Source organism: Oryctolagus cuniculus, chromosome 15, assembly GCF_051225735.1.
Source record: "Oryctolagus cuniculus isolate XC-2025 breed Fujian yellow rabbit chromosome 15, ASM5122573v1, whole genome shotgun sequence".
Taxonomy (NCBI): Eukaryota; Metazoa; Chordata; class Mammalia; order Lagomorpha; family Leporidae; genus Oryctolagus; species Oryctolagus cuniculus.
Genome location: NC_142881.1, coordinates 37,764,917 through 37,790,260, shown reverse-complemented (window position 1 = coordinate 37,790,260; position 25,344 = coordinate 37,764,917). Strand labels below are relative to the sequence as shown.

The window sequence follows — 25,344 nt, the reverse complement described above, 5'->3', positions numbered from 1 at the left end:
CTTCCTTTTTTTCCGTTGGTTCACCACCCAAATGGTTGCCACAGCAGCTGGCCCGCTGCTGCCAGCATGCTGGGCATATCTGAAGCCAGGAGCCAGGTGCTTCCTTCTGGTCTCCATGCGAGTGCAGGGCCCAAGCACTTGGGCCATCCTCCACTGCCTTCCCGGGCCACAGCAGAGGGCTGGACTGGAAGAGGGGCAATCGGGACAGAATCCGGTGCCCCAACCGGGACTAGAACCCGGAATGCTGGCGCTGCAGGTGGAGGATTAGCCTAGTGAGCTGTGGCGCTGGCCTACAAACATTTAAAAAAAAAAAAAAAACAATAATGCTGGTCATATATTCTCACCAGATACTTATTTTCCAAGAGGCATGATCCTTTTTTTTTTTTTTTTGAGATTTATCTATTTATTTACTTGAAAGGCAGAGTTACAAGAGAGGCAGAGGCAGAGAGAGAAGTCTTCCATCTGCTGGTTCACTCCCCAAATGGCTGCAACAGCCAGAGCTGGGCCAAACCAAAGTCAGAAGCAGGGGACCGAGCATTTGGGCCATCTTCTACTGCTTTCCCAGGCCATAGCAGAGAGCTGGATCAGAAGTGGAGCAGCCAGGTCTTGAACCAGTGCCCATATGGGTTGCCAGCACTGCAGGCAGTGGCTTTACCTGCTACACCACAGTGCTGACCCACCTGACATGATCCGTATTATTTTGAAACTCCTAAGTGCACAGAAGGAAAGAAAGTGGAATGACTTGGGACATCCAGCAGGGTACTAAGGAACAAATTGCTGCAACCTGCTATGTGTCTGGAGGGCTAGGAAAATCAGTAACTTAGCTGGTAAAAGGAGTTAAATTAAAAAAAAAATCTAAATACAACTTTTTTTAGGATTATTATTATTTTTTTTTTTAATTTAAAGGCAGAGTGACAGAGAAAGAGGGAGAAACAGAGAGATCTTCCATCCACTCCTCAAGTGCTTGCAACAGACAACATCCAGAAGCCCAGGCTGCACCAGGCTGAAGCCAGGAGCCAGGAACTCTATCCAGGTCTCCCATGTGGGTGGCAGGAACCCAAGAACTTTTCCCATCATCTGCTGCCTCCTAGGCACATTAGCTGGAAGCTGGATGGGAAGTGGAGTAGCTGGGACTCCAACCCGCACTCTGATTTGGAATGTGGGTGTCCCAAGCAGTGGCTTAACCTACTGCATCACAACACCTACCCTCTTTTTTGTTCATTTCTTGCATTTGAAGTTCTCTTCGATGACATCCTTGGTGTGAGCTTCTTTGCTATAGGCCTTAACCACAACACAGTTGCAACCAATAGGTTCTTCCCTCTTGGTCAGTTTTAGAGAGGCCTTCCCATTCCCCTAGAGTCTTGTTGTCATCAACCTTAACTAAATTGATTTGGTGCCCAGCACAAAGGGCCTCTATCAACTTGATGTCTACAAGCTCATTGAGGTGGGCTTGGATCTGAGTTCATCTAAAAGTCCAGAAGCTTCTGCAACCATCCTCTTGAAATTCCGTTAATTTAACTTAAAGCTTGTTTTGCAAACACCTAAATGACACGAAGCTCCCCATGTACACTCCAGATAATGTGAAACTACTGATAAGTCCCACAGCCTGCAGTGCATCTTTGCTGCCCTCCGCACTGAGATGCTACAATTTTCTGTTCTGAGTCTCACACATCTCAACATGTATTCATTTGAGGCATTTGGGAGAGTGAGAGGTCCCTTATTTCACTGATTTCTGGTGTTCAGTTCCCCTGCTGGGCTTTGTCTTACACTTAGGCTCAGGTTTAAGTTTGAATCAAGGCTCGGTCTCATCAAAGCCCATGAAGACTCACCCTAGAGAGCTGTTCTTAGTCATATGTACTTAGTCATATGTACTTCCATTCAACTAATTGAGTGTTTAAGTGAACGATAATGTGGATTACAACCCTTCCAACCTTTATCCATTAATGGATAAAGCATCCATTAATACCTGATTAATCTAGGTATTCATTCAGCAAATATGGGTTGAACATCTACTATACCAGTTGTTATGAGAGGCACTGGAATATACATTTGAACAAGAAATAGCATGATTTGGGAGAGCAGACCAAAAATATCTTTTGAATTTATGATATTAACAGACACACCTATTTGGCTTCTAAGCATCATTCTGGTTTTCGTGGTGTGTAATAATTTCACAGCATTTCAGTTCTTGAGTTCACCTTTGCGAAAGCTTTTAACTAAATGATACCCAGCAAAACATTTAATGAACACACGCAGGATGCCAAGTTGGAAATAACTGAGTGAGGCAGGCTCTGTTTAGAGGATTCCCCTCTCTCACCACTACCCTCTTGTCTTCTCATTTCCATCCTTGGCCAAATGTGCCCATTTCACCACCCAACCCAGGGTGGTTTCAGTAACAACCAAAGTGTCCCAGACAAGTGGCCTTTCTGGGCCCTCACACTCAGAACCGTCTCGGCTTCCTTCCTTTCCCACCACGCTGCGCACTGGCCCATCGCCCCTGTGTTCATCCAGGTGGTTTCACCTTGGGCGAGGCCTTTGATCTGTCTGCTCATATGCTTCCTCCTCCTGCCCCTCTAGCCATGCCTTCTTAACCACAGGAGACTCATATTTATTGCATTGCATTTTCTACCCTCTCTCTCTCTTTTGTTTTATTGGGAACTAAAAAAAATTTTTTTTAAAGTAAAGTTGAGAAGTGTGACATCGTATCAGTGAAATGTCTCTTTAAAGAAAAGGAAATTCTAGTCTTTGAACTAAAAACTGGGGAAAGTACCCAGAGCTGTCTTAGAATCTTCACAGACAACTTATACCACCACTTAAGAGTAGCTTTGATTTGACTTCTGTTTTGGTATTTATTACTAGATATAAGAAAATCTGTTCTCTATTATCTGCTTTGTAGATAAGGGCTATTTCAGTTACTTAGGGATTAAATAGGTTCAGGACTTGATCGATCATTCAATCTATCTCTTTAATATACTCTTAATTTTCTTAAAATTTTTTCTTGGTTATAAAAGCCATATCTCATCAGTGTGAAACAGATGAAAAATAAAGCGTGTAGTCACAGTCATCCACAATCCCACATCTGGGAATTAAACTCTAGGGACACCTTAGGACATTTCCTTTTGCTGTGCTTCCCACATGATTATACGTGTAACGTATTTCACCTTAAAATTATGTTTACTAGGTAAAAAACATTTTAAGCGGGAACAGTACAAATGACAATACAATAATAGGAAGTGTCCCTCCTATCCCTTTTCCCTACTGCCTGGCCATGTAGTTCCCCATCAGAAGTGGCCTCTTCCTGATTTCTCTCATGGTCTCTCTCGTTCTCTCTCACTCTTTCTCTCTCTATATATAAGTGTGTATACACACACACACACACACACTTACAAGCATGTTTATAAATTATCTGCTTTTCAATACAAATGATATTGAACTATACATTCTTTTCTATGCTTTGCTTTTTCACTGAGGAATACGTTATTATTATTGTTATTATTTTTTATAAGGAGAGAGAGAATATCTTCCATCTGCTGGTTCACTCCCCAAATGGCCACAATGGCTCGGGCTGGGCCAGACTGATGCCAGGAGCCAGGAGCTTCTTCTGGGTCTCCCACATGGGTGCAGGGGCCCAAGTACTTGGGCCATCCTCTACTGCTTTCCCAGGTGCTTTAGCAGGGAGATGGATTGGAAGTGGAGCAGCCAGGACTGGAACCGGTAGCCATATGGGATGCCGGCACTGCAAGTGGAGGCTTAATCTTCTATACCACAGTGCTGGAGGAGCAATAGATTTTGAAGATGATCTCATATCAGTGTAGATAAAACTTTCGTCTCTCATTTTTTGGCCGGCTGGGTTGTATTTCACTGTATGTCTGAATCCTAACTGATTTGATGTATATTTAGGTTGTTTGCAGGCTTTTGTTATTACAAATAGTGGTACAATAAATATCTTGTACACATCTCATTTCTGCTCTGAAATTTGTCCTACCTAAGACAAATTCTTAGATGTGGAATTGTGGTATGTGTCTTTTTTATCTAGATAGATATTGCCAATCCACTCTCTGTATTTCATCATAATTATGGTTATACTGAAATGCAATTTTGTTTCCTGTTTTCAAATGTTAAATACTTTATATGCATTTTCTTAAATATTTATTTATTTATTTGAAAGTCAGAATTAATAGAGCAAAAGAGAGAGATAAAGTCCTTTATCACTGGTTCACTCCCCAGATGGCTGCAATAACCAGGACTAGGACAGGTTGAAGCCAGGAGTCAGGAGCTTCCTCCAGGTCCCCCACTATTGTCTCCGTGTCCATCCTTCATTGTTTTCCCAGGTCACCAGCAGGGAGCTGGATCGGAAGTGGAGCAGTGGGATCTCAAATTGGCGCCCATATGAGATGCTAGTATCACACAGGCTGTGGCTTTACCCACTATGCCACAAGGCTGGCCCCTATAAATGGATTCTCAGTAATATATCAAGAGTATGAACTACAAAGCAAAAATAGAGAAATTGGGCTTGATCAAAATTTGAAAATTTTGTGCATCAAAGGACATTATAAAAAAATAAAAGAAAATGTACAGAAAGGGAGAAAAATCATACATCTGACAAAGCATCTAGAATGTGTAAAAAACCAAAAACCTCTTGCAATGCAACAACCAAAAACAACCAAAAGGCATACAACTTAATTAAAGATGGGCAAAGTACTTCAGTAGACACTTTTCCAGAGAAGATATGCAAATTTTAAATAAGCACATGAAAGTTCCCCACCATCATTAGCGAAATTCAAATCAAAACCACAATTAGGGTGCCAGCATTGTGGCACAGCGGGTGAAGTTGCTGCTTGTGATGCTAGCGTCCCATGTCAGAGTGATGGTTCACCCTGAAGAAGCTCCAGGCTCCTGGCTTCAGCCTGGCCCAGCCCCAGCCATTGCGGCCATTTGAGGAAGTGAACCAGCAGATACAAATCTCTGTCTCTGTCTCTTTCTAAATGTCTCTCCTCCTCTCTCTGTAATTCTGCCTTTCAAGTAAATAAAAAAAATTATAAATGTTATTTTAATGGTTGCATAATATATTATTTAAGTATATGTTAAAATATTTGTTTATTAATTTGTTTTTGAAAAGCAGGACAACAGAGAGAGACAAAGAGAGAGAGAGAGAGATCTTCTATCTATTGAGTCACTCCCCAAATGCCTACAACAGCTGGGGCTGGGCCAGGCTGAAGCCAGGAGTCAGTGACTCCATCTGAGTCTCCCATGTGGGTGGTAGAGATGCAAGTATGTGAGCAATTATCTGCTCCCCTTCCATGGTATACATTGGGAGGAAGCTGGAATCAGAAATGGAGCTGGGATGCAAACCCTTGTACTCCAGTATGGGATGCAGGTGTTCCAAACAGCATCTTAACCCCTGTGCCAAAGGCCTACCTCATGGCTGCATAATGTAATATATTGATAGCATAATTTCTTTACTCCCTGGTTGGGTTGTTTGATATTGTCTTGTTGTTATCAAATCTAAAACAGGCACAATTGCCTGCGGTTCAGTTTAATTCCTCCTAGAACACATTAATAGAAAATAATTAATTGGAGGCTGGCATTGTGATGTAGTGGGTAAAGCCACTGCCTGTGCTGTCAGCATCTCATATGAGCACTGGTTCAAGTCCCGGCTGCTCCTCCTCTGATCCAGCTCCGTGCTAATGTGTCTGGGAAAGTATCAGAGGATGGCCCAAGTGCTTGGGCCCCTGCTACCCATGTTGGAGACCTGGAAGAAGCTCCTGGTTCCTGGCTTCAGCCCTGTCCAGCCCTTGCTGTTGAAGCCATCTGGAGAGTGAATCAGTGGATAGAAGATGTTTTTGTCTCTGTCTCTGTCCCTTTCTCTCTGATTTCTGCTTTCAAATTAATTTAAAAATTTTTTCATTACTTTATGGCAAAAACATTCAAAATCCTTTCTTCTAGCTTTTCCTTTGTTTTTTTTTTTTTTTAATTTAGAAAAATACATAGCACTTTATCACTGTCTGTGACCCCCTTGCTGTGCCATAGAACACCAGAATGTCTTATCCCCATCTAACTGTAAGTTGGCACTCCCTTTGCATTTAACAGTTAATCTGCTTGGAATTTATTTTACTCCACAGTGTCAAGTGAGGAACCAATCTTGTTTATTTATTTGAAAGGTAGAGTGACAAAGAGATAGAGACAAACAGAGAGAGATCTTCCATCTGTTGGTTCACTCCCCAAATCCCTGCAATAGCCAGTTCTGGGCCAGGCTGAACCAGGAACCTGGAACTCAATCTGGATCTCCCACATGGGAGGCAGGGACTCAAGTGCTTGAGCTTTCATTTGCTGCCTCCCAGGGTGCACGTTAGCAGGAAGCTGGAACTGGAAGTGGAGCCAAGTCTTGAATAGCAATACAAGATGTGGGCCATCCTGGGCTGCCTTCCTAGGTGCATTAGCAGGGAGCTGGATTGCAAGTGGAGAAGCCAGGACACGAACCAGTGCCCATATGGGATGCTGGCACTGCAGGCAGCGGCTTTACTCGCTATGCCACAGCACCAGCCCATAGGTTTTCTTAATCTAGATATTTCATATGCATGGAATAATGCAATCAATGTGTGATCTTTTACATCTAGTTTCTAAAACAATAGCACAATGTTTTCAAGGTTCATCCACGTTATAGCAGTATCAGTATTTTATTTCTACTTGTGGCTGGTTAACATTCCATTGTACACATATATCACAGTTTGTTTATCCATCTGTTGATGAATACGTGAATTTTTTTGTCTTTTGGCTGTTATGAATAGTGCTGCTATGAATATATGTGTACAAGCATTTATTTGAATATGTATTTTCAGTTATTTTGGTTCTATACCTAGGAGTGAAATTGCCAGATCATATGATTATTCCATATCTAACTTTCTGAGGAAAACTGAACTATTTTCCATTATGGCCTCACCATTTTACATTCCAACAAGCGATGTTGGAGGATTCCAATTTTTCCCTCACCAATACTTGCTATTTTCCATTTACAAAATAATAGCTCATGAATATAAAGCAGTATCTCATTGTGTTTCCTTTTTAAAAAATTTATTTAAGTTATACAAGTTTCATGTATTTCATATATACATATTGAGGAACATAGTAATACTTCCCACCCTACCCTCCCTCTCATCTATGGTCCAACCTTTCTTCCTCCTCCCTCTCCTATTACCATTCTTAATTTTATTTATTATTTTATTTATTTGAAATACAGTTACAGAGAGAGGTAGAGCCAGAGATAGAGAGAGGTCTCCCATTCAAGTGGTTCACTCCCCAAATGATTAGCTGAGCTAATCTGAAGCCAGGAGCCAGGAGTTTCCTCTGGGTCTCCAACATGGGTTCAGGGGCCCAAGGAGTTGGGCCATCTTCTACTGCTTTCTCAGGCCACAGTAGAGAGCTGGATCAGAAGAGGAGCAGCTGGGTCTCGAACTGGCATGCATATAGGATGCTGGCACCACAGGCTGGGGCTTAACCCACTGTGCCACAGTGCCAGCCCTACCATACTTAATTTTTAGGAAGATCTACTTTCAGTTTAGTCAATGACCATAAAGTTAACCCTAAGTAAAAGAGTTCAACAAATAGTATGAAGAAGAAAAAAAAAAAAAAACCACTGTTCCTCAACTGAAGAGACATTTCATCAAATCACAAAATGTCCATTTCACTCCAATATACTACATTTTGGGTACTGTATTAGTTACCTCAGAACAGGTAAAACATATAGTATTTGTCTTTTGGGGACTGGCTTATTTTACTAGGTATAATTGTTTCCAGTTGCATCCATCTTGTTGCAAAAGACAGGATTTCTTTTAGTTTTTTATAGCTGAGTATTACTCCGTAGTGTATATATATACCATAATTTCTTTTTTTTTAAAGATGTATTTATTTATTTGCAAAGCAGAGTTGCGGGGTGGGGGGCATCTTCCATCCACTGGTTCACTCCCCAAATGGCTACAACGGCTGGGGTTGAAGCAATCCAAAGCCAGGAGCCAAGAGCTTCCTCTGGGGTCTCCTATGCGGGTGCCAGGGCCCAAGGACTTGGGTCATCTTCTACTGCTTCCCCAGGCCATGGCAAAGAGCTGGATCGGAAGTGGAGTAGCTGGGACTTGAACCAGCATCCATATGGGATGCCAGTGCTGTAGGCCAGGGCTTTACCTGCTACTCCACAGCGCTGGCCCCCATAATTTCTTTATCCAGAAAACAGTTGATGGATATCTGGATTAGTTGCATATCTGAGCTATTGTGTTGTGTGTGTGTGTATTTTTTTTTAAAGATTTATTTATTTGAAGAGCAGAGAGAGAGAGAGAGAGATCTTCCATTTGCTGGTTCACTCCCCAGATGACCACAACAGGTCAGGCTGGGCCAGTCTGAAGCCAGGAGTCCGGAGCTCCATGCTGTTCTCCCATGTAGCTGACAGGGACCCAAGTACTTGGACCGTCATTTGCTGCATGTTTGCAAGGAGCTAGATCAGAAGTGGAGCAGCTGGGATTTGAACAAGCACTGTGACGTGGGATGCTGGCATCCCAAGCAGCAGCTTAACCCACTGTACCACAATGTTGGCACCCTAATTGTGGTTCTGATTTGCATTTCTCTAGTGATGATGATAAGCTTTAACGTGCTTATTTGAAATCTGTATATCTTCTCTGGGAAAATGCCCACACAAATTCTTTGCCCATCTTTAAATTCGGCTGTTTTTTTTTTTTGGGGGGGGGGGGTTGTTGCGTTGTGAGTGTTCTTTACATACTCTAGATATTTTGTCAGATGTATGATATTTTCTCTCTTTCTGTAGGTTTTCTTTTACTTTTTAGATAATGTCCTTTGATGCACAAAAATTTTAAATTTTGATCAAGCCAAGTTTCTCTCTTTTTGCTTATACTATTAGCATTTAACTAAGAATCCATTGCTAGACCCAAGGATATGAACATTTAATTCTATGTTTTCTTCTCAAAATGTTACTCTTTTAGCTCCATTTTAATTCTTGCATATGAAGTGGGGAAGTCCAAGTTCATTCTTTTGCAAGCAGATGTCCAGTTGTCCCAGCAACATTTAAAGAGATTCTCACCCTGTCCTCCCTGCCCCATGCAGTTAAATGGTCTTGGCATCCTCATTAAGGATTAATTGACCATAGATACATGAGTTCATTTCTGGACTTTCATTTCTATTTCATTTGTCTATATGTCTATCCTTGTGTGAGTGCCACACTGGTTTGGCTATGAGAGCTTTGTAGTAAGTCTTTTATTATTTATTTATTTTATTTATTTAAAGGACAGAGTTACATACCAAAGTAGAGACAGAGAGAGAGAGAGAGAGAGAGAGAGAGAGAGAGAGAGATAGGTCTTCTATCTGCTGGTCCACTCCCCAAATGGCTGCGATGGCCTGAGCTGAGATGATCTGAAGCCAGGAGCAGGGAGCTTCTTCCTGGTCTCCCATGTGGGTACAGGAGTCTAAGCACTTGGGCCATCCTCCACTTCTTTCCCAGGCACATTAGTAGGGAGCTGGATTGGAACTGGAACAGCAGGGACTCGAACCTGTGAACATATGGGATGCTAGTGCTGCAGGCCTGAGCTTTAACACACTGCGCCACAGTGCTGGCCCCCGTAGTAAGTTTTTATTGAGAAGTGTGTCTTTCATTTTTATTCTTCTTTTTCAAGATTATTTGACTGAGGGCTTATATTATATATCTTAGCATGTTGTTTTAGATTTTTTTTTTTTTAATCTTTGACAGGCAGAGTGGACAGTGAGAGAGAGAGAGACAGAGAGAAAGGTCTTCCTTTTGCCGTTGGTTCACCCTCCAATGGCCGCTGCGGCTGGTGCATCGCGCTGATCTGAAGGCAGGAGCCAGGTGCTTCTCCTGGTCTCCTGGGCCATCCTCCACTGCACTCCCAGGCCACAGCAGAGAGCTGGCCCGGAAGAGTGGCAACCGGGACAGAATCCGGTGCCCCGACCGGGACTAGAACCCGGTGTGCCGGTGCCGCAAGGTGGAGGATTAGCCTAGTGAGCCGTGGCACCGGCTCTATTTTAGATATTTCATGTGACAATTCTGTTCTGAATTATGTAATTATGTGATATAAATACTAATATCCACACTTTACAGGTTAAGAAGTTTGTCCTTGGGCCAGCATTCTGGAACAGTGGGTTAAGCTGTTGCCTGCAATGCCAGCATTCCATATTGCAGCACAGGTTTGAGTCCCGGCTGCTCCACTTCTGATCCAAGTCCCTGCTAATGTGCCTAGGAAAGCAGCAAAAGATGGCCCAAGTGGTTGGGACCCTGCCACACGCATGGAAGGTTTGGTTGGAGTTCTGGGTTCCTGGCTTCAGCCTGGCCCAGAATTAGCTGTTGTGACCATTTGGGGAATGAATCAGCAGATGGAATTTCTCCTTCTCTTCTGTCTCTCCCTCTCTCCTTTACAAATAAATATAAATAAATCTTATTTAAAAAGCTTGTACAAGGGTACAGATCTGGCTGTAGAAATAGCATTAAAACCAAGATTCTGTAACTGCCAAGTCCACTTTTTTAAGAATTAGAGATACTGTCACTGTCAAAGATGAAGGGACTGTTGGAGCTTAAGTAACATTGTTTGCTTTGGGTTTATGAACGGCTAGGGAAACAGGTGAAAAATATGTTTGTGCTAGTGAACATTTCCTCATTGGTAACCCACAGTTAGGTTGATAGATATACCGAAACCCATTTTTCTTTTCCACATTTAGTACTTAATTTTTATAGGGTTTGTGACTACTCAGATAGTTTTGCATCCTCCTCTGCCTTCCTCTTTCTGTGATCTTATGTCTTCAGATGGATGTTTTGAGGTTATTTTCTATTTTGAGAAAAGTGTACAAATCTGATTTATTATCACAACTCAAAAGTGGTTCCTGGTGAAATCTTCCACATAGGCAATAACACGAGCCTTCACCAGATGGGAAACTGCTGTGGATGAGTCACTCAGTAATGTATTTTGAATTAAATTGTTGTTGAAGTAAATGGTTGTTGAACTAAATAGTTTTCATTTCTCTTGGGTAGAAATCTAGGAATGGGATTCCTGAGTTATAGGAGAAATGGAGATTTATCTTAATAAACTGTCAAACTGGGATGTGTAACTAGGTAGTTAAAATTTATGTGAGCTATAATGCTTGTACCCTCACAATGGAACCCTATCTCTTTAACTGTCGGTTTGATCCTCCCACCTTCCCAGGATGCGTCCGTCACATATGGAACCAGGGCGGAACCAGGGCGCATGCTCAGACCCCACCCGGGTTGCACCTCCGATTGGGTGCCACCCCCTTCCTTATAAAAAGAGATAGAAGGCGGGAGAGAGTTCTTTTCTGACGCGGAACGGTCTGACAGATCTCTCCCACTCCCGGAAGGCCCTGCCGTGCTCTCGTCTAGAGGTAACATTTCAGTTTGTTTCTTTCTCGTTTGTGAGCTCCTCTTTGGCCTACTCACATCGGGAATGTCTCTGTGTGGTGGCCCACTGTTAAGTAAATTCTGGTCCTATTTATACGCAATACTAGGCTCCGTTTAGTGTTTCTACTTGTGCAGAAAAACCTGGGTTGGAAATGAATGCATTTTTTGCCTACATCAAAATTATTTTTCAGTTTCCTAGAGCCCCGTACAAGTTACCACTAACTTGGTGGCTTCAAGTGACAAAACTCATGACCTCAGCATCCAGTAGGCTAGACGTTGAAAATCGACGTGCTGCTGGTGGAGCGTGGAGGCTGGTGGGCAGAATCCTACCCTGGCTTTTGCAAGCCTTGGGCCTCTCCCGGTGGGCCAGGACCACCCGGCTGTGGGGCTGTCCCACGAAGGCTGCCGGGTCTCTGGTCTTTCTCGCAGGCACCCGGTAGAGGCCAGTGGGAAGGCGAAGTCGGGAGGTGGGGGTTCCTCTTGTGTCTGGAGTGCTCAGGCACTCTACACACTCACCCTCCTTTATACTCAGGTTTTACTGAGAGGATTTCGTTTCTTCTTAGCCGGTTTGACGGTGATGATCTAGTTTTCCCATTCTCTGCCAAAAGAGAAAGAGTTGATGTGTTGAGTCTCTCCTTAAAAGGACTTGTCCTTTGGAATTCACTTCCAAGGTCCCTCTATAGCTTAGTTTTCTGATGGGCTCAAAAAATCGCGGTCTTGTAGGTAATCCATCTTCTTTTTGTTGTTAACGTGGGAGCAACATGCCCTTGTGACTTTCTGTCTCCTAAGTGGAAATGGAACCTCCCAGTTTCAAGGCAGAGAAAGTAAAATTACAGAATAACTTTTAGAAATACACTAATACACAGAGTGTGGAGAAAAAGAATTCTGGGGTCAAAGACACTTAAGAAATTTGGCATATCTTACTATTTTTGAGCTATTTGTATAGCACATGAACATCTCAAAGACTCTGAGAAGTCCTTCGGGACAGAGAAATAAATTCAACTTTGTTTAATGGTGTTCCTAAAATTTGCTTAACCATAGAGCTTTGCCTGTATTGCACCCATTATTTCTCTTAGAATTCTGTGAAGAGTTTGGGAAACAGAGGCCTGAATGTTGATGTTTTATTCTCTGAAAACTGGAACCAAAACAGAAAGCCAGGATCCCTCACGGTACCAGAATCCATGTGGGTATTTCTAGGAAGAAAAACCATCCTGAAAATGGGGCAAGCGTTCTGGGTGGTACTGAGGCACTTGACAGTGGCTTTGCTCAGTTTGTTGGCATTTCATCTTGCATGCTATGACTTCAGAGGACATGTAAATGAAACACAAAGTAAAATAAAATTTCTGGAAATATCTAGATCTTTCTATTGGTTTTCCTCTCACCCTACATCTCTCTCCTTTCACCCTACATCTTCTAAGTCCAATAAGAAACCTTCCTGCCACTTGATCTCAACCTGTGTGGTTGAGGTAAACCCTCAATATGGAGCTGCATTTGTATAGTAAGGCTGGATATGAATTTTTTTAATTATTTAAAATGCAGAGTAATGGAGAGAGGGGAAGAGAGAGAGAGACAGAGAGAGGGGGTGGGGAGATCTTCCACCGCCAAATACTTACTAGGGCTGGGCTAAGCTGCAGCCAGGAGTGAGGAACTCCATGTGAGTCTCCCACAGTGGTGGCAGGAGTTCAAGCACTCGGGCCGTCTTCTGCCACTTTCCCAGGTGCATTAGCAGGGAGCTGGATTGAAAGTGGAAAAGCCCAGAATTGAACTGGTGCTCATATGGGATGCCAGCATTGCAGGCGGTGGCAAAACCTTAACCTGCTGTACCACAGTGCTGACCCCAAGTGAACCCATTTGTTGGACACTCATTCAGTGAGAAATGATCCCTTAGCTTTGAATGAAAACTCTTCAGTTTCCTGGTCCTGGTCTGTCCTATTGGGTTTTGGAGCTGGCCTTTGATCTCCACCTTTCACCCTTCAGTTATATTATCATTCCTTGAAGTACGCTAGACCTGCTGTTTGCAATTGTTGGCATCCCTTTTGTTTTTCCTCTTGCTTGGAAGAACTAATCCTTTTCCATTCCAGATTCAGGTGGATCTACTGATCAGAAATTGCCAGTAAAGAACAGTGCTGAGATTTAAAGCCAAGAGGTCTGACTCTAGAACATAATAAAATTACAGTAGCCTGCTTCCTGGTCCCAACTGCATCACTTTTCATTCATATAGCCTTGAAGTTTCATTGCTCTAAATAGCCAAGTATCTTAGACCATAGAGTTTCTTGCCAGCCATTTGGATAACCACATATAAGATAATATCTGAGTCAGGATTTAAGGTTATAAAAATAAGTAAAAATTATCATCTCTTAGTGGAGAAAAGTTATTTTTGGTGGTGGCAAAAATTAACTTACGTTTGAAAAATGATTATTTTTCCTCTAAGGCCTTTCATCCTTTTTTATTTCTTAACTATTTCAGCTAAACTGTGGCCATGAATGATGGTTATGGAAACTAACAGCTTTTTCAGAAAGAAACTAACCTAATTACCCTGGAAGTATCAACTATGCATCAAGAAGTATATCATGACTTAATTGTTCATTACACAAAAATCACATGATCCCCCATTTCTTCCGTGTCTTTGCTCTCTCTATCTAGAAGGGTATTTAAGTAAGCAATCAGGGATATTAACTATTCACAGCCTACGCAAGTATGGGCAAATAACGCCTGCAATAACACACCGGCAGCCTGAGAAATGACTGGCCATGAACGAGCACAGAACCCTCAGCCTGCCCCTTCTGCTGTTTGCCGATACATTTGCGATTTCATGCACAGTTTTAAATGTTAAGCATTAATCTGAAATGGTCACTGAAGCATCAATAAAGTCTACATTTTGTCCCTTTTAATGAAAATGCTAGATATAGATTTAATGCAAAACTAAACATTTGGCTCAATATGTTCTACTCCAGTAAATTAGCCAGTGTTTGTCATCTTTTTAAAAAACTGGGGGTTTAATGCCTCATTTCACATGGTTTTGTTAGGGACAGATAGAAAGCTGATAAACAATCCATTTGTTCTGTTACAGTAGCTCTGAGTCACACTACTGAAGTTAAGCCTCAGTGCTCACTTCCTTTGCAAACCCTGTTGTGAGTTTAAGTGGCCCGCTTTTGAATATTTGCCTGAAGCATAGCCATGACGAGAGTGCTTTCTCAGAGGAACAGACGGAGCTTTGCTGGACAGTGGCCCCGGAGCAACGGGTTCTGAAATGACTCAGTGAACTTGAAAGGGAACAGAGCATCAGCGAGCCCCTACTGTGTGCTGTTTAAGACTTTCCGATGCATGATCCCTGAACAGTCAGCGCACAGCCCTGAGAAATCTAAATCAGCACCGTCAGAATGGCCCGGAAGTGAATCTGCAGCCAGTAGGTGATGGAAGCGGTATCTGAGCCCTCCCCTCTCTCTACTGGTAGTGCGTTATTTGTCATTCAAGGAGGTTACATATACCAACCCCTCCAGGAAGCCATTGCTGATTGCCTGTCTGTTCTTACATACTTAAAAAAACTGTACTCATTTGATTTTTAAATTTTTAAATTTAAAATTTTTTTAAAGGTTTATTTTATTTATTTGAAAGTCAGAGTTACACAGAGAAGGAGAAGCAGAGAGAGAGGTCTTCCATCCTCTGGTCCACTCCCCAACTGGCCACAATGGCTGGAGCTGTGCCGATCTGAAGCCAGGAGTGAGGAGCTTCCAGGTCTCCCACGTGGATGAAGGGGCCCAAGGACTTGTGCCATGTTCTAATGCTTTCCCAGGCCATAGCAGAGAGCTGGATTGGAAGAGGAGCAGCTGTGACTAGAACCAGTGCCCATATGGAATACTGGCACTGCAGGCGGTGGCTTTACCCGCTGCGCCACAGTGCCAGCCTCACTCATTTATTCTATTTGAAAAGCAGGGAGAGGGAGAGAGGGAGTGAAGGAGAGAGGGACAGGGAGAAAGAGACGGAGAGGCAGGGAGAGAGAGAGATCTTCCATCACTTGTTCAGTCCCTAAATGCCTGCAACAGCTGCGACTGTGCCAGGCCAAAGCTAGGTGCCCAGAACTCAATTTGGGTCTCCCACATGGGTGGCAGGGGCCCAAGTACTTGAGCCATTATCTGCTGCCTTGTAGAGAGTGCATTAGCAGAAAGTTGAATCAGAAATGAAAGAGTTAGGACTTGAACCAGGCACTCCAATATGAGATGCAGGTGTTCAAACCACTGCATCAAATGCCCATCCCCAGAACTATCTCTTAAATCACTTTTGTTTGTAGATAGAACTTTTCCATATCAAAGGCACTCAGTACAGTCCATTGAAATCTTTATGAAGTAGCTAGTTTTCAATATTATCTCCAGTCCTATTTCCAGAATTATGAAGGACACCACCACAGTCAGGGAGGCAGGTCTTACAATAAGCCTGGCTGTGTTTGAATCCCAGCTGTTTGCCCTCACTTAGGGGGGCTTCTCTGACCTTCAGATTCCTTACTGCTATGGCTTGGGAAAGCAGTGGAAGATGGCCCAGATCCTTGGGCCCCTGCACCCATATGGGAGATCTGGAAGAAGCTTCAGGTTCCTGGCTTTGGATTGGCACAGCTCCGGCCTCTTTGGCCATTAGGGGAGCGAACCAGCAGATGGAAGACCTCTCTTTCTCTCTCTGCCTCTGCCTCTCTGTAACTCTGCTTTTCAAGTAAATAAATAAATCTTTTTAAAGAGAGAGAAGGAGAGAGAGGTGTGATTTAAGAAGGCCCAGGCTCAGGTATTGCCAAGTCTTGGACTCATCACATGCCAGTCACTTGGGATGCCTGCTTCCCCTATATTGGAGTGCTAGTTTTAGTTTTGGCTACTTCATTTCCAATCCAGCTTCTTGTTAATGCTTCTGAGAAAGCAGCAGATGATGGCCCAAGTATTTGGGTCCTTGCCTTCCGTGTGGGAAACCTGGACGGAGTTCTGGACTTCAGGCTTCATCCTGGCTCAGCCCTGGCTATTGTGGCATTTGGAAAGTGAGCCAGCAGATGGAGGACCCTTATTTCTCTGTGTCTCTCTGCCTTTCAAATAAATAAATACTAAATCTTTAAAAACAATAAAAACAAACAGCTCACTCCCCACTTTCAGTCCTGGATATGGCAGATTTGTAAGGAAGAAGTATCTAGGTGATATGCACACTACTTTCTGAGAATGACCTTTCTGTATGCCGTGTATCCACTGACACAGGCATCACACTTACCCAGTGCCAGAAGGAGATACTCATGTAGCTCAGAGTTACTTTAGTGACCTTCATGTTCCATTCTTCTGTTCCTTTTTCTTACTAACCAAGTAACCATCTAACTAGTTACTGGCTTATTTGACTCAGAATAAGCCCCTTAGCATCTCTCTGAGCCTGTATTTTCTCATAGGTAAAAATGGGTTAAACTATGGCTGCCTTTTTTTTTTTTTGACAGGCAGAGTGGACAGTGAGAGAGAGAAACAGAGAGAAAGGTCTTCCTTTGCCGTTGGTTCACCCTCCAGTGGCCACTGCGACTGGCAGGCTGCGGCTGGCACACCACGCTGATCCGAAGGCAGGAGCCAGGTGCTTATCCTGGTTTCCCATGGGGTGCAGGGCCCAAGGACTTGGGCCATCCTCCACTGCACTCCCGGGCCAGAGCAGAGAGCTGGCCTGGAAGAAGGGCAACCGGGACAGAATCCAGCACCCCAACTGGGACTAGAACCCAGTGTGCTGGTACCGCAAGGCGGAGGATTAGCCTATTGAGCCACGGCGCCGGCCTCTATGGCTGCCTTTTTAAAAATTTTTAAAAATTTTTTGACGGGCAGAGTTAGAGAGAGAGAGAGAGACAGAGAGAAAAGTCTTCCTTCTGTTGGTTCACCCCTCAAAGTGGCTGCTATGGCTGGCGCGCTGTGCCAATCCAAAGCCAGGAGCCAGGTGCTTCTCCTGGTCTCCCATGGGGTGCAGGGGCCCAAGGACCTGGGCCATCCTCCATTGCACTCCTGAGCCACAGCTGGACTGGAAGAGGAGCAACCAGGACAGAATCTGGTGCCCCAACCAGACTAGAACCTGGGGTGCCAGTGCCACAGGCGAAGGATTAGCCATGAGAGCCGCGGCACCGGCCTATGGCTGCCTTTTTTTTTTTTTTTTTCTATTTCCTTCTCTAGACTGTTTCCCATCTGGAGAATGGCCAGGTGGCCTGCCAGTGCCTTCTCTAGCTCTTCTTCCTTGGCTCTGCCTCCATAACCATGCTATGAAGGCATTTCAGTCACAGTGGCCCAGGTGTTGGGGACTTCCTGACCCAGGGCCCTCCTGGACACCAATGAATTAGAAGGGTTGGTGGGCATTCAAGGAAGCACTGTGTTCCCAGGAAAGGAGAGGAGCTATGTGACTGCACTGTCGCTTTTCTTTGAGGTCCCTTGCTCTCCCTTTCAAGTTCTTCAACCAGGCCTTCGTTCTGCAAGGGACTTGTTTTTCAAGGCTCCCAATTACATGTGGGGCTGGTTTGACCTGAGGTATTAACAGCTGATAGCTCAATTTCAATTCTGATTTCTACTCGTGTGTCAAATAGCGGGCACAGCACACCCACGCCTCTGAGGTGAGACTCTGTTTTGTTGGAGGGTAAAGGTTGTTCATAACCCCTGAAACTCCACCAGGTACAAAGCTGCTCCCTGTTACAGGGCAAAGTACCCCAGTCTCTATGTTATGATGTCCCCTTCTTGATCAGAGCAGTTCAGAGTGGTGGCAGAGAAACCACTCAGTTCAGGCACCTGTGTGTGTGTGTATGTGTGTGTGTGTGTTTAACCTATCAATTCTTTGGCTAATTAGTTGCCCTTTTGTAAAGAAAACAGCTGGTTAATCAACTGAGATTTTCACTTTTTTTTTAATGATTCATTCATCTACTCAAAAGTCAGAATAACAGAGAGAGGGAGAGAAAGAGGAAGATCTTATATCCACTGGTACACTCCCCGGTTGGCCACAATAGCTGGTGCTGGGTCAGGCTGAAGTCAGGAGCTTCTTCCCGGTTTCCCATGAGTGTAGCATAGGCCTATGTACTTGGCCATCCTCTGCTGCTTTCCTAGGCCATTAGCAGGAAGCTGGATTGGAAGTTGAGCAGCTGGGACGTGAACCAGTGACCATATGGGATGCCAGCATTGCAAGTGGCAACTTAACATACTACACCAGAATGCCAGCCCCAGTTTTCACTTTTAAGCAGTCATTATTAATTGGATAGCCTTTGAGAATTTTTGCTACATTGCTTTTCACAGTATCACATGAACAAGCACAAATTCAAGGTAGGATTTTCCTTTTATTACTATCTTCCTCTAATGTTTCTTAAAGAAACCTTATTTCTGTTAAAATTTTTTATTTACTTGAGAGGTAGAGAGACATAAAGAGAAAGATAAGGAAAGAAAGTGAGTGAGCTCCCATCATTGTTTCACTCTCCCCAAATACCAGCAATGACCAGGGTTAAGCTAGGGCAGAAGCTGTGAGCCAGGAACTTAAATCATATCTTCCATGTGAGTGGCTGGAACCCAGTCATTTTAGCCATTGCTGTTGTCCCCCAGGGTGCGTGTTAGCAGGAAGCTGGAGTCAGGAGCTGATGGGAGGTGGAAGCTGGAGGCTCCCCTTCCCCCTTCCTCCCTCTATCTCCCCCTCTCCCCCACACCCCGTTGCTCTGTATCTCCCTGTCTCTCAAATAAATAAAAAAAGGAAGTAGTAAGTGTTCACCTTTAAAAGCAGATTAGCAGCCAACTTAGATTTTTTTCCTTTGACTTAATCCAAAACCACTGAACAAGAACTGAAAAACTAATTGCTTCAAATGATTTACTGTTATTAAGTGCCAACAGTGATCCATTATATTATAAGTATTTACATATCACACTCTTTTTTTAAAGATTTATTTTATTTGGGCCGGCGCCGTGGCTCAATAGGCTAATCCTCCACCTTGCGGCGCCGGCACACCGGGTTCTAGTCCCGGTCGGGGCGCCGGATTCTGTCCCGGTTGCCCCTCTTCCAGGCCAGCTCTCTGCTATGGCCAGGGAGTGCAGTGGAGGATGGCCCAGGTGCTTGGGCCCTGCACCCCATGGGAGACCAGGAAAAGCACCTGGATCCTGGCTCCTGCCATCGGATCAGCGCGGTGCGCCGGCTGCAGCGGCGGCCATTGGAGGGTGAACCAACGGCAAAAGGAAGACCTTTCTCTCTCTGTCTCTCTCTCTCTCACTGTCCACTCTGCCTGTCAAAAAAAAAAAAAAAAAAAGATTTATTTTATTTATGAAAGACAGAGTTACAGAGAGAGGTAGAGACAGAGAGATCTTCCATCCGCTGGTTCACTCCCCAGATGGCTGCAACAGCCGGAGCTGTGCCGATCCGAAGCCAGGAGCCAGGATCTTCTTTCAGGTCTCCTATGCATGTGCAGGGGCCCAAGGGCTTGGGCCATCTTCTACTGCTTTCCCAGGCCATAGCAGAGCTGGATTGGAAGTGGAGCAGCCGGGACCAGAACTGGTGCCCATATGGGATGCCGCAGCTTCAGGCCAGGGCTTTATTTATTTATTTGACAGGTAGAGTTACAGACAGAGACAGAGAGAAAGGTCTTCTTTCTGTTGGTTCACTCCCCAAATGGACGCTACAGCCAGCACTGCGCTGATCCGAAGCCAGGAGCCAGGTGCTTCCTCCTGGTCTCCCATGCAGGTGCAGGGGCCCAAGCACCTGAGCCATCCTCCACTGCCAACCCAGAGCTGCCACAACAGAGAGCTGGACTGGAAGAGGAGCAACTGGGACTAGAACCGGTGCCCATATGGGATGCTGGCGCTGCAGGTGGAGGATTAGCCAAGTGAGCCACAGCACCAGCCCCCCAGGCCAGGGCTTTAACCTGATGCGCCACAGTGCTGGCCCTTGTATATAACACTTTAAGGCTCTATTTCCTTGCAGATGGGCTGCTAATTAAACTACCTGAATCTATCCTGATCTTAACTTGAATGCCCAAGCCATGCCCACCCTGGATGGCCTGGTGTCTTGTATTCTCTCCCTTGGGTTCTTTCTTGGGCCTTTGTACCTTGCCTCACCTGCCGATCATTCAGGTCTGCACAGAGACAAATTTTGTGAGCTTTCCTCCTAAGACTTGCTGGCCTCACAGACTGTTGCAAGGATTAATGATCCCATGGAGAGACAGTGCCTTGCACAAGGGCCATAATAGGTGCTCAATAAGCAGTAGCAACTGTTGCTAGCCATTAAGTCATTAAGTCTGACTCCAGTGCCAGCTCCTTTCAAGCACATCATTCTTAACACACCCCCTTAACTCTTGCTACACACATTCTCTGGCTCTTACGAGTGCCAATAGATGCTGGTTTACTGAACTTCCTGGTCAGTGAGGCCTGATTGTCTGGAATGCCATTTGTGTTTGCTTGGTACATCTCAGTCCTGAATTAGCTACCAAAGTGGTTCAGAGGGGGAGCGATGGGAGGGCCTGTCCTAATGTGAGCAGAGCGGCTCATGGCTTCATGGAGAGGCCTCCTCTGTTTCTCTGTTACTGGGCGTGAGTAGAAGGGCAGCTTCTAAGGAGGCCCATGGCCTTTGGCTCTCCGGGGACCTGGAGCTGCTTTCCCTCTGAGTGTGAAGGGACAGGTTTGCACGGTAAATTCGGTTTCTTTATGTCAGTCCCCGTTACCTTACGTGCTATTCTCTAGGAAGTCAGGCTCATCCTCTTATAAAAGGGCAGGCAGAGTCATACAGTAAAGGGAGGTAAGCGTTCTTTTCAACGAATTTATCATTTTAACACAGTGTAGTGGGTATTGGGTTACCAGGGTCAACAGCCAGCAGTCACATTCCTCAGTTGTTTGATTGGTGAAATGCATTAACAAACAGTTAGGAAAACTCCTTCTGATTAATCATGTTGATAAGTTTTTTTGGAGAGTGCTATGAGCTCTTTTAATTTAATTTGCTTGGACAGCAGCTCATTGGAGTGAAGTGTCTGGACTTATCTAAAGAAGCATTGAAGAGATTGTATTGTGATGTCTTGTAATCATTAACTCATGTGGCTACTGCTTTCCTGCATTTTGATTCCTTTTTGAAATGCAGGAGAGTGTAGGGTATTGTAGAGTGAGGGGATTAGGGACCTGAGGCTGAGCCCTTGATGCACTGACAGGAAAAGAGGACCCTAATTGCATTGGTAGCTGAGCATGAACACATTGTCTCTCTTGCCAGGGATGGAAGGATTTGACAACATCAGTAAGAACTCCAAGACATACTCATCCTTTCAAGGCAAAGGAATGCTAGGATGCACTCCATAAAAAGTGGAAAATGTTTCTCAAGCTTGGCACTATTGGCCTTTGGGGCTGGGTTGTGAGGAGCTGTCCTGTGCCTGAAGGATGTTTATCCTCTACCCAGTAGGTGCCAATGGTAGCCCTTCCCCCTGTTTGAAGGTTTTTAGGCTTTGCCAGATGTCTCCTGGGAACAAAATTGCCTCCAGGAGAGAACCAGACAGGGTTGCAGATATCCAGGCATGAATCCCAGATACCCTGCTGTGGCCTGCCGACCCCTTTCCATGGCATCACTGAAGACACAGCGGAACATCCCACCTCTCCCAGGAATCCCCTTCCCGCTGACTGCTCCTTCATCTGCCCTCTCCATGGCAAGGCCTGGATCTGCACTGTCTCCTCTTCCCCTTCCTTCTTCCCCTCTCTTGCCCACACAGAACTCTGTACTGAGTGAGCATTCAGTGCCAGCTTGCCAGTTACCCAGGCAATTCTTTCCTCCGTTATGTTTGGGGCACCTCAGAAGCAGCCCGGACAAAATTCCCCAAACTGTCCAAAAATAAAATGAATGCTTGTTGATTAAAGACAGATATCTAAACGAGAGCCCTTTGAGAGGTAGGAGGCTGCAGAAAGAAGAAGTGGAATCACTGGAATTAAAAAAAAAAATAGCTCACATCCAGGAAGCATTTACCAGGTATCACAGGCATTTTCTTACTGATTTCACATGTTATCCCCGTCGTGCAGATGGGAAAACAGAGATTTAGCGAAGTGATTTATTCAGGTCCTGCTGCTGAACTGGCAGCATGAGGATTTGAACTCAGCAACTTGACTCTGGGGCAGGTATTTGAATGGCTATGGACCTACAGGGGTGGAGGACCACTGATGAGGCAGGGACCAAGAGGAGGGGTGACTTTTCAGGAGTCGTAAGAGCAACTTGGCTGAATTCTAGGGGCCCCAGCTTTCAGTGTCTGGGCCTATGCAAATCTTCAAGTGAATGTGGTCCCATTTCTCTGTTTCCATCTGCCTTAGTGAAACTGCCTCTGCTTAGCGGTGTGGAGTATTGCTTTCCCAGTTTAGAAAGTTGATTTATAAAGGCAGCTGAAGTGAAGAAAATGGTTTAAGGGGTGCCCCAGCTAGCAGGTGTTGGCGGAAACAGGGTAGAGCCTGGAGAATCGGGAAATAATTTGAATCTTTGACCCTTAAGAACATGGGATGAAAAAATGCATTTTTGACTACATGTCATTTTTGACAACGTGGTTGAATCAGGAGGACATTACAGTAAGTGAAATAAGCTCAGCACACAAAGACAAATACCACATCTTCTCACATGTGGAGGTAGGAAGTCAAACACACAGATCCAGACCTTGCTGGTCACCAGAGACTGGAAGATAGAAGGTTAAGGAGATGCTGGTCAAAGGAAACAAAAGTTTGGCTAGGCAGGAGCAGTGAGTTCAACAGAATTGTTGTACATCACAGGTTAACACAGTCAACAAAAATATACCGTGTACCTGAAATAGCAAACATGGACAAGAATACAAAGCCTTGTATTGCTTCTCCTTACCTGTTCTGAACCCTGCTCATTTTGTGTGCTGCATATGAAAGCACAAAATTGCAGTTTCCAATTTCTTGGTGCAAACTTGTGTGCAAACATTGCAAAAAGAATTCTCTGTGTCCTCTATACTACCCAAGTATATATGTGTACTGCAGAAAAGTTAGAAACAAGAAAGAAAGGATAAAGCCATAACCCACCAAAATACAATATAGTAAATAACGACCGCTGTTTACAAATTGTGAATCACAGCTTCGCAGGTCACAAAATCTTAAAAAAATTGTAATCAAGTAATTGTGTGAGATGGGAAGGAAGGGGCAAAGGGACTGCCACGGCAAAGGTCAGAACGAACAAAATCAACTGTAATCTCTCAGCTGCCGTCTGGCTGCTTCGGGAAGCTGCGGGTGTTTTTCAGTGAGCAGTGTCAGTTCCGAAAGACAGGGCACCTGTGAGGCCTCTCCCTCAACACTAGCCTTTTGCATTATCTTTGCTTTGCTGTAACCCCCTCCCCAAGCCTGGTTCGAGTCATTTCAAGAGCCTTCGAAAGCCCTGCAGCAGCCCAGGACAGTCCCTCCAGTAACCAGCCACCCATGCCTGCCGAACACATTCTCTAGCCTCTCAGGCAAGCATAGTGCTCCAAGAGCCATGGCCTGAAAAGACTAGAAATTCCAGAGTTCTCACTGCAAACCGCTGTAGGGCTGTCTCCCTGGAAGCCTAAGGAAAGATGAAGTCAGACTCTTCCTGGGGAAGCCTTTGCTAGGGCTGCAATCTGCCATCGGCCTGTCTTCTGCTGTGTTGTTGTGTAACCCAGAATTGTGTGTGGGTGTGCACTTGTGATGTGTAGTTTAGATATTTTTACTTTGAAGAAAGGTGGTGCTTTTCTCTTGAAGTGATTTTTTAAATTTTTTTTTTTTTGGAAAATCCATCAGCAGTACAAAAGAGCATATACAGTGAGCATTGTCTCCCTCGTCTGTTATTAGTCTCTCAGTTCCCTACTCTACAAGCAGCCACTACTACTGATTTTCTTTTTTAATTAATTTGTTTATTTATTTATTTATTTATTTTTTTTTTGACAGGCAGAGTGGACAGTGAGAGAGAGAGAGACAGAGAGAAGAGAGAAAGGTCTTCCTTTTGCCGTTGGTTCACCCTCCAATGGCCGCCGCGGCCGGCGCGCTGCGGCCGGCGCACCGCGCTGATCTGATGGCAGGAGCCAGGAGCCAGGTGCTTTTCCTGGTCTCCCATGGGGTGCAGGGCCCAAGCACCTGGGCCATCCTCCGCTGCACTCCCTGGCCACAGCAGAGGGCTGGCCTGGAAGAGGGGCAACCGGGACAGAATCCGGTGCCCTGACCGGGACTAGAACCCGGTGTGCCGGCGCCGCAAGGCGGAGGATTAGCCTAGTGAGCCGCGGCGCCGGCTTAATTTGTTTATTTGAAAGGCAGAGTTAACAGAGAGAGAGGAAGAGACAGAGAGACATCTTCTATCTACTGGATCACTCCCCAGATGGCCAATATGGCCAGAGCTAGGTCAGTCCGAAGCCAGGAGCCAGGAGCTTCTTCCAGGTCTTCCATGTGAGTGCAGGGGCCCAAGTATTTGCGCCATCTTCCACTGCTTTCCTAGGCACATTAGCAAGGAGCTGGATTGGAACTAAAGCAGCCAGTACCCGAACTGGTGCTCGTGTGGGATGCCAGCACCACAGGTGGCAGCTTTACCTGCTATGTCACATCACTGGCCCCTACTGATTTGTTATGTAATCTTATAATAGAGAGATTCTACACATACACAAACACGTCCCCTTTCATCTGCTCTATGTGACCAGAGTGCATTTCCGTTGTAGGCTTCCCAGTGCTTGGAAGACAAAGATCTCAGCTCTAACAGGGCCTCCAAAGCTCTGTCCAGCTTTTAGCCTCCTATTGAGCCACATTTCCCCTCTCACTGTGCTCTAGCCACCCTAGCCTTCCCTTTGTCCATACCTCAAGACCTTTTTCTGTGACAGTTATGCCACATGGGTTCACTCCTCTCCTTTGCCCAGCTAGGCTTCTTCAGATCTTCATTTACACATTACATTCTCAGAGGGGATTTCCTGCCCTCTTTCACTATACTCTTAGCATAGATTCGAGCAAACTGAG

General features: G+C 44.9%; 1 protein-coding gene across 1 annotated transcript in view; it reads left to right on the top strand.

Moving 5' to 3' along the window:
• Window positions 1-11,285: 11,285 nt before the first annotated feature.
• EXOC6 (exocyst complex component 6) overlaps window positions 11,286-25,344 on the top strand; it is a 321,390-nt gene continuing 307,331 nt past the window's right edge. The window contains exon 1 of the mRNA XM_051823933.3: window positions 11,286-11,406. The gene's annotated coding sequence lies outside the window, so the exon portion shown is untranslated. The remainder of the gene's footprint in view (window positions 11,407-25,344) is intronic.